Raw genomic sequence first — 15,674 nt, 5'->3', positions numbered from 1 at the left:
GCGATGTGGTAGGCCACACAAGCTCACAGAACGGGACCGCCTGAAGTCCTGAAGTGCGTAATGTGTAAAAATCATCTGTCGTTGGTTGCAGAACCCCAAACTGCCTCTGGAAGTAACGTCAGCACAATACCTGTTTGTTGGGAGCTTCATGAAATGGGTTTTCATGGCCGAGCAACCGCACACAAGCCTAAGATCAACATGCGCAATGCCAAGCATCGCCTGGAGTGGTGTAAAGCTCACCACCATTGGACAAATCTGAGTTTGGCGGTTGCCAGGAGAAGGCTACCTGCCTGAATGCGTAGTGCCAACTGTAAAGTTTGGTGGAGGAGGAATAATATTCTGGGGCTGTTTTTCATGGTTTGTGCTAGGTCCCTTAGTTCCAGTGAAGGGAAATCTTAACAGTACAGCATACAATGACATTTTATAAAATTCTGTGTTTCCAACTTTGTGGCAACAGTTTGGGGAAAGCCATTTCCTGTTTCAGCATGACAATACCCCTGTGCACAAAGCAAGGTCCATACAGAAATGGTTCGTCAAGTGGAAGAACTTGACTGGCCTGCACAGAGCCCTGACCTCAACCCCATCAAACACTTTTAGGATGAATTGGAAACGCTGACTGTGCGCCAGGCTTAATCGCCCAACATCGGTGCCCGACTTCACTAATGCTTGTGGCTGAATGGAAGCAAGTCCCCACAGCAATGTTCCAACATCTAGTGTGGAAAGCCTTCACAGAAGAGGGCGGCGGTTATAGCAGTAAAGGGGGGACCAACTCAATATTAATGCCCATGATTTTAGATTGAGATCTTCGACAAGCAGGTGTCCACATACCATGTAGTGTAGAACTATCAATCAGTGATATTGTTCCGTCAGTCATGCTTTTTTCATTGCCATCATTGTTACGAAATTATCATAATACTGCAGTTTAATGCTTTAACATGTTCTCAATTTCTTTTAAAAGAGCAGCTTCTGCTAATTTGAAGGAAAGATTCACCCATTTTGAATGTTATGTAGTTTCCCAGGTTCATTTCATGTTTTCATGTCTATCTGAGCTATTGCCGTTCAAGCAAGACGAGAGTTGCATCATGACACTCTCCTGCCTCCTTAATCTTGTATCATATGTTGTAGTGCCGTGTAAATTGATTTTTCAGTATAAAAACGTTATACAGTCACCTCCAAAATATTTGGCACCCTTGATAAAGATGAGCAAAACAAGACTGTATAAAATAAATAATACAATTGCTGAGCTATATTAAAGGCAAAAAAAAAAGGAAAAGGTGATTATTTATTTTATACCAATTCAATTGCTCAGAGAAAGTATGAAAGAGTATTAGGGCCAATTGAATTACAAAAGAAAACGGTGTTGACTGGTGGTAAATAAAATAACATGGCTAATTAGCTTTTTTCTTCAACTTGTATTTATTTAGGGGGACCCATTGAGACCAGGGTCTCAATTACAATTGCACCCTAAGTACAACAAGACACCAAATTCAAAATGATCAATATAATTTTTATTAACCACAAATTACAGAGTCAACACTACAGCTTGAAACACCACATATACAATTATTTACAATCCAAACAGTTTCAATTCTCATTCAATTCATTCACCATTAAAGTCCTAAACGGCACTAGAGAGTGAAGATGTAGGGAGTTTTGTAGCCTATTCCAAACAATGGGGGCACTAAAACTAAAGGTGTAGATCTGTACTTACTAGATCGGTACTTACTGGAAACTCAAGAGTTAACCATTCCAGTGAACAGGTTTGGTGTCTCATATTGTTTTGTTTTAACAGCGAAGTCAGGTAGGTAAGCAGCTTGTGCCGTCAAGCTTTGTAAACAAAAGGTCATAATGAAGTGATCTACGGGAGTTTAATGAGGACCATCCAACCTTTTGATACAGGATGCAGTGTACCTGTGATAAAGCTAAGGGCGCTATGGTAGACCGCATCCAAAGCTTTAAGAGTAATGTTTCCTTGCATTTCTATAAATGGTGTCACCATAGCATTTAAAGTCCTCTAGTTTGTGTAAGTAAATATATAATATCCCTAAGCTATTGTTGCTAAAATGTTGAAATTAGTTTAATTATCATGATAATTGCTAGCTGGCTCTGTGAAATTACATATATTTTGGCCAATCGACATGTTCATTGTGATTTAAAAAGAAAGAATGTGGTGTAATGCAAGGAGGGAGAGGGGTGATACCTGGCCAATGCAGGGGCGAGGAGGGTTAAAACGGAGGGGTCACGCATGACTAGAGCAGAGTTGATCAGTAGTGGGGCGTGGGTAAAATCACTGGGGAACCCCCTCAAAAAAACAAATATTGTTGTGATATTTGCGTTGTTTGCTCTATAACCTTTTAGTTTATACAGTGCATTCGGAAAGTATTCAGACCTTGTGACTTTTTCACATTTTGATACGTTACAGCCTTATTCTAAATTGACAACGCAAAAACATGTTTTTATAAATTTTTGCAAATGCTTTAAAAAACAACAACTCATGTCACATTTACATACGTTTTCAGACCCTTTACTCAGTACTTTGTTGGCAGCTATTACATCCTCGAGTCTTCTTGGGTATGACGCTACCAGCTTGGCACACCTGTATTTGGGGACTTTCTCCCATTCTTCTCTGCAGATCCTCTCAAGCTCTGTCTGTTTGGGTGGGGAGCATCGCTGCTCTCTGCTGGGCCACTCAATGACATTCAGAGACTTGTCTCGGCTGTGTGCTTAGGGTCGTTGTTCTGTTGGAAGGTGAACCTTCGCCCCAGTCCGAGGTCCTGAGCGATCTGGAGCAGGTTTTCATCAAGGATCTCTCTTTACTTTGCTCCGTTAATATTTCCCTCGATCCTGACTAGTCTCCCAGTCCCTGCTGCTGAAAAACATCTCCACCGCATGATTCTGCCACCACCATGTTTCACCGTAGGGATGGTGCACGGTCTCCTCCAGACGTGACGCTTGGCATTCAGGCCAAAGAGTTCAATCTTGGTTATATCAGACCAGATAATCTTGTTTCTCATGAACTGAGAGTCCCTTAAGTTTCTATTGGCAAACTCTAAGCGGGCTGTCATGTGCCTTTTACTGAGGAGTGGCTTCCGTCTGGCCACTCTACCATAAAGTCCTGATTGGTGGAGAGGTGCAGAGATGGTTGTCCTTCTGGAAGGTTCTCCCATGTCCACAGAGGAACTCTGGAGCTCTTTCAGATTTACCTTCAGGTTCTTGGTCATTGAACTTAACACAGGTGGATTCCAATCAAGTTGTAGAAACATCTTAATGAGAACAGGATGCAACAGGATGCATCTGAGCTCAGTTTCTAGTCTCATAGAAAATGGTCTGGATACTTATTTAAATAAGTTATTTCAGGTTTTTTATAGATTTGCAAAAAATTCTGTAAACCTGTTTTCGAATTGTCATTATGGAGTAATGTGTGTAGATTGATGAGGAAATGTTTTTATTTAATACGTTTTAGAATAAGGCTGGAACGTAACAAAATTAGGAAAAAGGGAAGGTGTCTGAATAATTTATGAATGCACTGTATACCTTGCCAACATGATATATAGGCCTAAGGCCGAGACAAGAAGATACAGTGGCAGAATAAACTCAACCACACCTTATTTTCATCATGAAAGCTGAGAGCAACCTCTGTTCGGTGAAGTCCACAAATCATAATGCATGTAACAAATTGCTACATGACCTACAGTTTGGTCAAGCAAGTTAATCTTTCCAAAATGTTTAGACTACTTAAACAACTATTATTATCAAAGCACAAGGCGAGACCCAAATGCAGACACAGGAGACAGAAAGTTGGAGTCTTACAATGTTTATTAATCCAGAAGGGGTAGGCAAGAGAATGGTCGTGGACAGGCAAAAAGGTCAAAACCAGATCAGAGTCCAGGAGGTACAAAGTGGCAGGCAGGCAGAATCAGATAGATGGGCTTCAGAGTCAGAGGGGCTCTGTTTCGCTTGCTCGAATGCTTTCTCCGGTGAGATACATTCAGCCTCTTACAAATTTAAAGAAACTATTAAACACAGAAAGACAAAAGATAAGTGTTTCTGTTCGTTTATTATTTAAAAAAATTATGGGAAGCATGGCTTCCCTTAGCATCAATGAATACATACCACACCACATCAATGAATACACACCATTGACTATGGGAGGGATGAGAGTTGAGGAGGAGTAGTGATACTTGACTAGGGGAGGGATGAGGGTTGAGGATGAGGGATAACACTTGACTAGTGCAGGGTTAACACTAGGAGAGCGTCATGTTGATCATTGTATGTATTATTTATTAAATTGAGAGAGTATATGACAACAGGATGAATAGTCATCTTTAACACCATTCATAATTAGTTATATAACATCTTATGGCATTACTCATCACTATTTAAAAGTGCTTATGACATGTTATGACAAATGTTATGAAAGCTTTATGAACGGTAATAAAGTGTTAACAACATAACTTAATTAATATATTTGTCCATACTTGTCACTTCTGTAACAACGTTATATCTATGCTCCATGCATATTAAACTGTGTGTATCTGCGTGTGTGTGTGTGTGTGCATGCGTGTGTAGGTCATTCAGTGTCTCCTGTGTCTCCTGACCCCTCCTGTCTCAGCCTCCAGTATTTATGCTGCAGTAGTTTATGTGTCGGGGGGCTAGGGTCAGTTTGTTATATCTGGAGTACTTCTCCTGTCCTATTCGGTGTCCTGTGTGAATCTAAGTGTGCGTTCTCTAATTCTCTCCTTCTCTCTCTCTCGGAGGACCTGAGCCCTAGGACCATGCCCCAGGATTACCTGACATGATGACTCCTTGCTGTCCCCAGTCCACCTGGCCGTGCTGCTACTCCAGTTTCAACTGTTCTGCCTTCTTATTATTCGAACATGCTGATCATTTATGAACATTTGACCATCTTGGCCATGTTCTGTTATAATCTCCACACGGCACAGCCAGAAGAGGACTGGCCACCCCACATATGCTCTCTCTAATTCTCTCTTTTTTTCTCTCTCTCGGAGGACCTGAGCCCTAGGACCATGCCCCAGGACTACCTGACATGATGACTCCTTGCTGTCCCCAGTCCATCTGACCGTGCTGCTGCTCCAGTTTCAACTGTTCTGCCTTATTATTATACGACCATGCTGGTCATTTATGAACATTTGAACATCTTGGCCATGTTCTGTTATAATCTCCACCCGGCACAGCCAGAAGAGGACTGGCCACCCCACATAGCCTGGTTCCTCTCTAGGTTTCTTCCTATGTTTTGGCCTTTCTAGGGAGTTTTTCCTAGCCACCGTGCTTCTACACCTGCATTGCTTGCTGTTTGGGGTTTTAGGCTGGGTTTCTGTACAGCACTTTGAGATATCAGCTGATGTACGAAGGGCTATATAAATAAATTTGATTTGATTTGATTCAGGCATCTTGCTGCAGTCTGCTCTTCAGGAGGAGGAAAGGGGTGGAGACACGGAGGATCGTGAGAAGCCACAACCCTTCCCTCAGCCAGAGCTCAGACTATCCCAGGCCCTGACAGACCTTAAGAGCCAGGTTTGGTCAGGAGAAGCCCATTACACTTATTTTATTTAACATTTTATATTCATACAGTTTTGGTTAAGATCTACTTTGCAAGAGAGAACCTTTCAAGGTATAGCAGCAGTTGTCAGTCACAAAAGTTACACATATACAGAACAAAGTGAAAACCCAAAACCTTATTTCCATTCACATGTCATTTTCTATGATTCATACTTACAGCACAGTACTTGATGGTGTGTTTGTTTGTGATATCCTTCCAAAGAAGATCCATTTAAATGGGTCAACTTTATTCTACGTACTGTACAGTATATGCGTGGAATAATTTTTGTATTTAAAATGGCCCCGAAAAATATATATATGCCATCCATAGCCTGCACTCACATAGTGAATGGAGGTTAGGTTTTCAATTCTCTGGTAACAGACATTCCTGCAGTCAGCATGTCAATTGCAGGCTCCCTTAACTTGAGACATATGTGGCATTCAAAACTGCAAATTTTAAAGTGTCCTTTTATTTTCCCCAGCTCAAGGTGATCATGCTGTTTAATGAGTTTGTTGATATGCCACACCAGTTGTCAGGTGGATGGATTATATTGGCAAAGGAGAAATGCTCACCAATAGGGATGTAAAACAAATACATTTTTGTGTGTGTAAGGATTTTCCCCCAGTTCATTAAATATGGGACCAACACTTCACATATTGCATTTATATTTTTGTTCATTTACATTTTTGTTCAGTTTAATATGTACACCTATGCAATAAATTATCGGAATATTATAGAACCCAAACATTCAGGAACATTTGAATTTAAAGTATGTATACGTAACATGATGAACAGGAAAGATATTAACTCTCGAGGGTGGCAAATAAAATATAGCTGAAATCCACACCTCCTGGAAATGACACAAAAAAAGACCCAGCTGTTTGGTCAACCCAGCATGAGAGTAAAAAATACCCAACTGATGGTTAAATGAACCAATGTTTGGGTAATTTCAACAACCCAACTGGTTGGGTTATTCACACCACCCAACTGTCTGGGTCAAAATAACCCAGCGTGTGTTCTGTCCAATATTTATAGAGCGCTGGGTTACCAAATAACCTAAATTGGGTTGTTTTTAACACAGCATTTTTTGTGTGTGTCTATGGCCCTCTATGCAAGATATGTTTGTAACAGCATTTGGGATTGCTCCATCTTGGGAACAGGTATACTTTGAATAACAAAGCAAACCCTGAAACAATTCAGATGTGAAAATACCCTATTCTATACAAAGTAATTGGAATAATTAAGTGTTTGCCCCTTGAAATTATAGTGTAAGTGGATTTCAGTGCTGCAGCTAGGCGCTGTGATCAATGACACAGTGGGAGAGGGAGACAAAGGGAGGCACCTCTCTCTGTCTCCTGCTGTCCACATCGATCATGCATTGCATTGAAGGAAAGGGGAGGGAATAGAGAGCAAACCTCTTCATGAACTCAAAGCAAGGTGAGAACAGATGCCATATCAGAACATGTCTCCTTCCAGGTTTAAAAATCAACAAATAAACAGACCTTTTCACCTCCCTTAAAAACACTCACTTATGTAAGGGTTGTTAATGTTATAGTTTCTTTTCGTTAAATATGCACAACTTCTTTTCAGGTTTACATATGACCAAAAACGTAGGCTACATCAGCCAGAGTAATACAATGTAACAATGCATTACACTTTTGTTACAATGCACATAAAGAATAGTTTAAAACATTAAGGAATATTGCACATTTTTATTCTATAGCTTGTCCTACTAAAACTAGCCTCGTATGGAATAGTTATTTTATATTGCATTTGATAATGATGCATTGGTCATGTTGTGTTTTACACATGTGTTGAAAATACACCATATGTATGAGTGCCACACCTGCAAAAAGCATACAATAGAAGCATACTGTTGTCTACTGTATACTTTTTGCAGGGTGTGGCACTCCTACAGTTATAATTATTTGCGATTCAAATCGTTCTTGGTAATATTGTTTGGTAATAAACAAAGGCAAAATATTGCACCATCAGATGGCAGGCAATTTCTCCAACAGCCACTGTAACTGCTTGAGCAAGCATTTTACACACACTAAATCCACTTTGTTAAATCATCAACCTTAATCCTTAGCAGCAAATTACAACACGCCACAATTGAAAACTAACCTACTCTTTTTGGTGTGTTATTTACTTAATCTTCCTAATGGCAAAGTGTCTTTACTCATGTAAATGTGTAGCTATGTTCTTGCCATGCAACTATTCCCTTCTCCCCTTCTGCCTTTTCTGTGCGTAAACCATTGTGTTGGGTCTCGGGGACTCTCCGCGCTTGGACATTTTTCCTGAGAAAAAATAACAATTGAATATGCTCTAATTTTAGGCTGAAGCAACACTTTGGTTTATTGTGTTTCTTCATTTCATTCGTGGCCTACTTGGATGTGTCTAGCTCTAAATGATTCCTTTAATTAAACAACAACTACAAACATGCAACGTTGTTATAGAGGACGCACGAATTAGGTAGGGAAATACACGCGGAAACTATAGTGCCACTGTAGCACTTGCAAAACCAACAGTAAGATGTGCATGCAGAGCTCCAACTAAGGCATTTTTCTAACACATTTGAGGGGAACTATACAAGTATGCTGTGAAGCTGTTGTCGCCTCTTGTCTTTATCGGTGTTACATTTTTCCCGAGGAGTCGTGAAAGGGAAGGATGCAGCTTTTTAGTTCGTTTTGCAGTTTGTCTATTGGAATAAGACATGATGCCCTGGAAACACATATGTATGTGTAAATAACGACGATGAGAATATAACATTTGATAGCACACTATGGATACGTATCTGGCTGTAAAGGTAAGGGTTGCGCCTTTTAATATATTATACCATTGTCGGAGATGATCATTCTCTTAAATATTGTTAAACAGATATAAGGGCACTATAAAAAAAAAGACAGACAACTGAAAGGCTCTTGAGTATGGTTTAGTAGTAAATATGTATTTTATGGGTTTTACAGCCTCAGTTGATGATGCTGGATGGAAAACAATTAACATAGGCTACATAGATAAACCCACTTGAGTGATAATGTGTGTGGGATTTATTGTATAAGGTTCACAACAAGTGTATTTTTATATAGCATTTTAGCTTCAACAATCACACAGCTATACAAGCTTCAGATAGTTGGAAGATGCACTTTATAGGTTAGAAATCGAATCGTCTCAGAGTAGGCTATTTATTTGACGACATGTAGAAATACAGCAACCTGCAACATTTTTGCATCGCCTTATTGAGCAAAACAGAAATATATACCGATGTGATTTCACTACACAGGTTTACCAAAATGTAACTCAACCACGGTCAGTGAAAATTGTTTCGAGATCTGGAACCTATATCATTTTCCAAGTTCTGCAGTGTGTTGGATGGTTTGAGGGGTTAATTCAACCACAGAAGGCAGCCATAGACTATATGCGAAAGCATGCGAACATAAAGTGGCCTATGTGTGTTTATAATGTGAAGATTTTGCACAGATTGAAATTCGGGGTTCTAATTTGTATCACGTCGATCCTACATCATATGTAGCCTACATATATTTTGTGGCGAAGTGTGTGCTTGCTTTCATCCGTGTTTGGGTAGGGACTGGTGTGTGTTGCTTTTCAAGGGGGTTAAGTATTGTAGCCTATGTGATAATTGAAAGTATGACTCCACTATAAGGAACTTGACATCACAATAATTATAGCCATCTTTAATGACACTGATGAAAAAACGTTGTGCGTGTGTTTTTGGGGAGACCGGAAGAGGGAGAGAAAGTGTGTGCGTTTGTCTGTGCTATACGAATTCGCTTTGTAAGCCACTGGTGTAGATTAACAGTGAAATGGTTACTTCCCAACAATGCAGAGAGGAAAATTTAAAAATAGTATAAAAAATATAATGAAGACTAAATACACAATGAGTAACAATAATTTGGCTAAATACATGGGGTACAAGTACCAAGGAGTAAGATGCAGATTAGGTAGGTATGTAAATATGTGACCGACCAGCTCCATTTGTCTTATGTAGCAACATTTGAAATGGTGTTTTTTACATTGGATAAAAGTAGAGACAGAGCTAGAAAATAGCATATCATACTCTACAGTTGAGGAACAATAGGAAAGTAATTATGATTTGAAAGTTGATCAAATTGTAACCTCACTTGAGAAAATGCCCCTTGAATTTTTGGGACACCTACTGGAGATTTCGTCTTTGTCTACACCCATTCAGCATCGTTCTCTTAAGCCCTACCCCCACCATCTCTTTAAGGATTAACATGTGAGGCCATGTACTAAAAAACCAAAGCTTTCAAAGACTAAAGGCTGGTTTATACTACGGTTGTGTTTTTAAATTCAATCTGGAGTGCAAGAGTTGCCCAGAGTGCGCTCTGGGCATTCCTAAACTCAGAGGGTTGTCAGATTGTCTTTTTGTAAATTCAGAGTGTTTAGCTTCTGGTGCATTCAGAGTGCACACTGGACACTCTGGTCGAGGTGTAGGCTAGCTACTTCCAGACACAAATGCGAGAACAGCTCACTCTGACCATTTTACTCACCCTAGCAGAGCTGGTTAGGCTGTTTTATGTTATCCAGCGCATTAGTGACCGTAACTGTGCTGCTGGCAACAATTCAATTACGCTTTTTTACCAACATTACTGACACCGGCCATATTTAATGGGTGTTGAGCATTTGTAAATTTGTCAGTTATTCTGCGCTCTGCAAGAACAGCTCACTCTGACCATTTTACTCACCCTAGTAGAGCTGGTTAGGCTGTTTTATGTTATCCAGCGCGTTAGTGACCGTAACTGTGCTGCTGGCAACAATTAAATTATGCTTTTATACCAACATTACTGACACCGGCCATATTCAATGGGTGTTGAGCGTTTGTAAATTTGTCAGTTATTCTGCGCTCTGGTACACTCAGACGAGTGTGCTCTGAAATCGGAGTAGCTAGCCAGAGCGAATTCATGAAAGCACCAAAATGTCCATTGAGAACGCACAGCAACTATACCACTTAGCCAAGCTAAGAATAACTGAAATAATCAAGTCAGTAAAAGTTGCGTAGTTAGTTAGATAGCATTTAGATAATATACTGGCTGGTTTAATTTGTTTGTAGCCAACTAACATTAGGTAGCTAACTAACATACCTGTACATACTGCTGTAATGATATGCTATGTGGTTCGTAAGGATAGCGTATAGCATACCTAACAAATTGTCAGCCAACGTTAAGGTAACTTATTTGAAAAGTCATTACTTTATTACATTCATCAACATTTTCTTAACATTTGTCATAATTAGTTAAAGCAATTAACTTGTATCCGCTTTTGTTGGACTTCAAATCTGAAAACGATGTAAAGCCACACCCATTTTCTGACGAATTGCATTATGGGCCCTAAAAGCACAGAAATAGTGTCCACTGCTTGTATGCTTCGTATTTTAGCAAATGTAGTACGACACCTGGGAACTTTTGGCATACTAACTATATCCTTACTATGACCAATAAGCATACTATATACTATATATAATTTACGCCACAAATAGTACGGTTAGTGCGGTCAGTATGAGTATTCGAACATAGCTCTAGTTTCCTGAAACGAGTCACATATAGGTATGGGTAAAGTGACTAGGCAACAGGATAGATAATAAACAGTAGCAGCAGTGTATGTCATGAGTCAAAATAGACTCATGACATCTGCTTAAACTTCATTCTCCTTTTTTGATTGTAATTACATGTCAGGCTACATGCATGATCCAAACAGCACTTGCACACAAATATAATTGTAATGTCTGAACACTCTGAAGAGGAGGGGTTAGACCTACATTTTATCAGGGTTTTTTTCTTTCTCAAGTCAATCCCACAAAATAGGGATTAGATTGAACAGATATAACATTCTTATTCCAACATAAAGTAGAGTTAATATTTCAAGTGCTTGGTGTGGCATAGAATGAACAAAGATATTGGGCTCTCAAGCCCACAATGAATACATGGTGAATATACTAAGGCGCCCCACGGAACATACAGTACACTAGTTGAATCAACGTTGTTGCCCCATAATTTCAATTAAATAATGTTGAACCAATGTGGAATAGACAATAAATTGATGTCTGGGCCCAGTGGGGTGTCAGTTGTGAAGGCTTTTCAAAAAACAAACAAGCCAAGAGATTTGATCAAACTGCCCCATTGTTTAGCTGCATGTGGCATTCTTCCATTTTTTTGTTTTGTCATTCTTAATCTCTCTCTCTCTCTCACTCACTCACTCACACACTCACTCACACACTCACTCACACACTCACACACTCACTCACTCACTCACACACTCACACACTCACACACTCACACACACACACACACACACACACACACACACACACACACACACACACACACACACACACACACACATGTGAAGGGGAGGGATTTGTTTCTAATTCTGAGCACACACATTCTCAAAATGACACTCTAGACAAACACACCTGCATTTTTACCATGGTATATTTAACTACTGCACAATGGGGATTGACTATTGCCCATGTGCACTGTTGTTGACCCTGATATGGATAAAACTACAGATATCCACTTTGCGTTACGAACCAGGCGATTCATTCCCAATACATGGTGTCTGCCAAGCGCTGACATCTGCACAGGAAATGGCCCTCAAGGGGTTAATGCTGAATGTGCACACTGCCAATCATTGAAAGAGATATAGGTCTGGTATGACAAGCAAACACAATCAGTGGACACATCACATGGATGCTGGGTTGTGCTGAAATGTAGGCCAATGCTACTCCAGGGATATCTTGGATCTATGCAGGAGGCAACAACGGAAAGTTGTTTTTGTGTGTGGGAAATTATAAAGAGAAAGAAAGAAAGAGAGTTAGAGGGATACAGAGAGAGGGAAAGAGACAGACAAACAAACAAAGATAGAAAGAAGGGGAATTATATTAGAGAACAATTGAAGATGATTAAAGATGGATATGACAGTCCACTTTCAACCGTGGTCATTTGCATACACTGTGTATACACCCTCAAAGATACAAGTCCTGTTATGTGTGTTTGTTTTGGTTATGACATGATGACAAGTGGTCCCTGATGGTGGTGAATGAAGGATAGGTAGAGTAGCATAAATGGATCCAAAGAGGGCATGAGGAGGTTGGGAATAGGAAAACATAGGGGGTGGGGAATCCTTCCAAATAACATTGAAGTTTGTCTCACATGATATGTTGCATAATATGATACACTTAAAAAAATATACCAGGCACAGAAACAAACAACAATAGAATACAATTACTAATGGTGCACGCAACGTGTTTTGACAGGTGTCTTCCTCAGGCAGTTTATAATATTCCTGATGATAACACAAGTTGAGGTGCACCTCACGGGCCTGTTCTAACTAGGATTAAACAGGAACCCGGTTACTGAGATTTACCAATATTCCCCACCCAAAACCACTCCCTTTTCCCGGGATAAATCACTGCGAGAAACGAGAAAATTATAATAACTGATTTATATCAACAGCATGACCTGAAATGGAACTGTTAAATGATATGCAATGTCTAAATCTGGCTTATCTACGGTCTTCTCTGCTCTATGCAATATCAATCATCAACTCTCATGGTGGGGACAGACAGCCCATGTCAGTTTGGAGTGCAGTTCACAATGCATGTAGACCTACAGTTGAAGTAGGAAGTTTACATACACTTAGGTTGCAGTCATTAAAACTCATTTTTCAACCACTCCACAAATTTCTTGTTAACAAACTAGAGTTATGGCAAGTCGGTAAGGACATCTACTGTGTGCATGACACAAGTAGTTTTTCCAACAATTGTTTACAGACAGAATATTTCACTTATAATTCACTGTATCACATTTCCAGTGGGTCAATAGTTGACATACAGTAAGTTGACTGTGCCTTTAAATATCTTGGAAAATTCCTCTAGGAAACAGACGCGTTCTGTCTCCTAGAGATGAACGTACTTTGCTGCGAAAAGTGCAAATCAATCCCAAAACAACAGCAAAGGACCTTAGACATAAAGGGACAGTTGGAGAGAACTGAGAAACTAATGAAAAAAGCAGAGAAGGAAAAATTCTGCTAGCTATGGAACTGCGTTTGAAAACTGAACAATTAAATGTAATTGCAAAAACTTGACGATGAACAAGCACAAACTCTTCAACAAAATCGTCTTCTACAGGAACAACTCGATTTAGCCAAAACTAAATATGACGATAACCACGCCAAGCTAGATAAATCTGACAAGTTATCTACAAACAGGAGCACTCAATTTGATAACATGCATGCAGTTGTGTTGAAGGTTACTCAAAGTAACACTGTTCTACTCTAAATGCCGCAGACCGAAGATGATCAGTTAATGAACACAATTACTAAGTTGGATGACAAATCAGCATAACTCATTGAAGTCGCTGACCAAATGATTGATGAGAGAACTCAGGTGATGAGGATGGAAATATTGATTTCTAAGCAAGCAGAGGAAATCTCATCACTGAATCTCTTGTTCTGTACTCAAGACCTCTATCTGCAAACCATGATAGATAAGTTTGAGACCAAAAGATTAAGAGCAACACGTGTCCAAAATCCATACTTTAAGTACTCAAGTGGACTCTGCAATGCAGCGGAATACCACCCTTAGGTACAATCTGGTGGAATTCCAGAATGGTCACGCGCTACAGCGTGACTACCCAACCAAGCAACCGGAACCTGGTACTCGAAGGAGTGAAGACGATAGAAGGTTTCAGACTTTGCCTCCCTCATGTGTCCCTCAGTCTTCTCCTCTTGGCCATTCGGCACTGAGTAATATGGTGCCTCTTCGCCAACAAAGCCAAAGCTTTGCTTCTCCTCTTGGCCTTTCAGCCCCAATTTCCCCACAGGATGAATCCAACCCTCTCCGCACGCTTGGCGTGGAACGCCTTAACAAACTCATCAAAAAAGTCCGCATTGAATGGCTACTCAAACGCTATGGGTTCTGACAGGGTTTAATTGTTGAAGCGAATGTTTTTGGAACTAGTGAATGTAACGCGCCAATGTAAACTCATATTTTGATAAATATGAACTTTATCAAACAAAACATACATGTATTGTGTGACATGAAGTCCTATGAGTGTCATCTAATGAAGTGATTCATTTTATCTCTATTAGTGGTTTTTGTGACTCTGGCTGGAAAATCTTTTGCTGGATAAATGGCTATGTGGTGACCTAACATCATCGTTTGTGGTGCTTTTGCTGTAAAGCATATTTGAAATCGGACACTGTGGTGGGATTAACAACAATATTAGCTTTAAAATGGTATCAGATACATGTATGTTTGAGGAATTGTAATTATGAGTTTTTCCGATGTTTTGAAGTTGGCGCCCTTCACTTTCACTGGCTATTTCACGCGCTACAGCGTGACTACCCAACCAAGCAACCGGAACCTGGTACTCGAAGGAGTGAAGACGATAGAAGGTTTCAGACTTTGCCTCCCTCATTGGCGCCCTTCACTTTCACTGGCTATTGTCATATCGCTCCTGTTAACGACTACGCTACTCTTGTCACAGTTTTGAAATTAGAATTCAGTGGTTATGCGACTCACAAACTATTGCCAAACTATAGTTTTGACAAGTCGGTTAGGACATCTACTTTGTACATGACAATAGTTTACAGAAGGATTATTTCACTTATAATTCACTGTATCACAATTCCAGTGGGTCAGAAGTTTACATACACTAAGTTGACTGTGCCTTTAAACAGCTGGGAAAATTCCAGAAAATGATGTCATGGCTTTAGAAGCTTCTGACATCGTTTGAGTCAATTGGAGGAGTGCCTGTGGATGTATTAAAAAAAAACTATTTTACCTTTATTTAACTAGGCAAGTCAGTTAAGAACAAACTCTTATTTTCAATCATGACCTAGGAACAGTGGGTTAACTGCCTGTTTAGGGGCAGAACAACAGATTTGTATCTTGTCAGCTTGGGGATTTGACCTTGCAACCTTTTGGTTACTAGTCCAATGCTCTATCCACTAGACTAACCTGCCACCCCGACACCCCGCCTACCTTCAAACTCAGTGCAGTGGAAGAAATGGCAGCAGTCTTACAGGCGCCCAACCAATTGTGCTATTATGTGTGTGTGTGTGTGTGTGGGGG

This window comes from Oncorhynchus kisutch, linkage group LG14 (genome assembly GCF_002021735.2).
Source record: "Oncorhynchus kisutch isolate 150728-3 linkage group LG14, Okis_V2, whole genome shotgun sequence".
Lineage (NCBI taxonomy): Eukaryota > Metazoa > Chordata > Actinopteri > Salmoniformes > Salmonidae > Oncorhynchus > Oncorhynchus kisutch.
Note: the sequence above shows the minus strand (reverse complement) of the source record.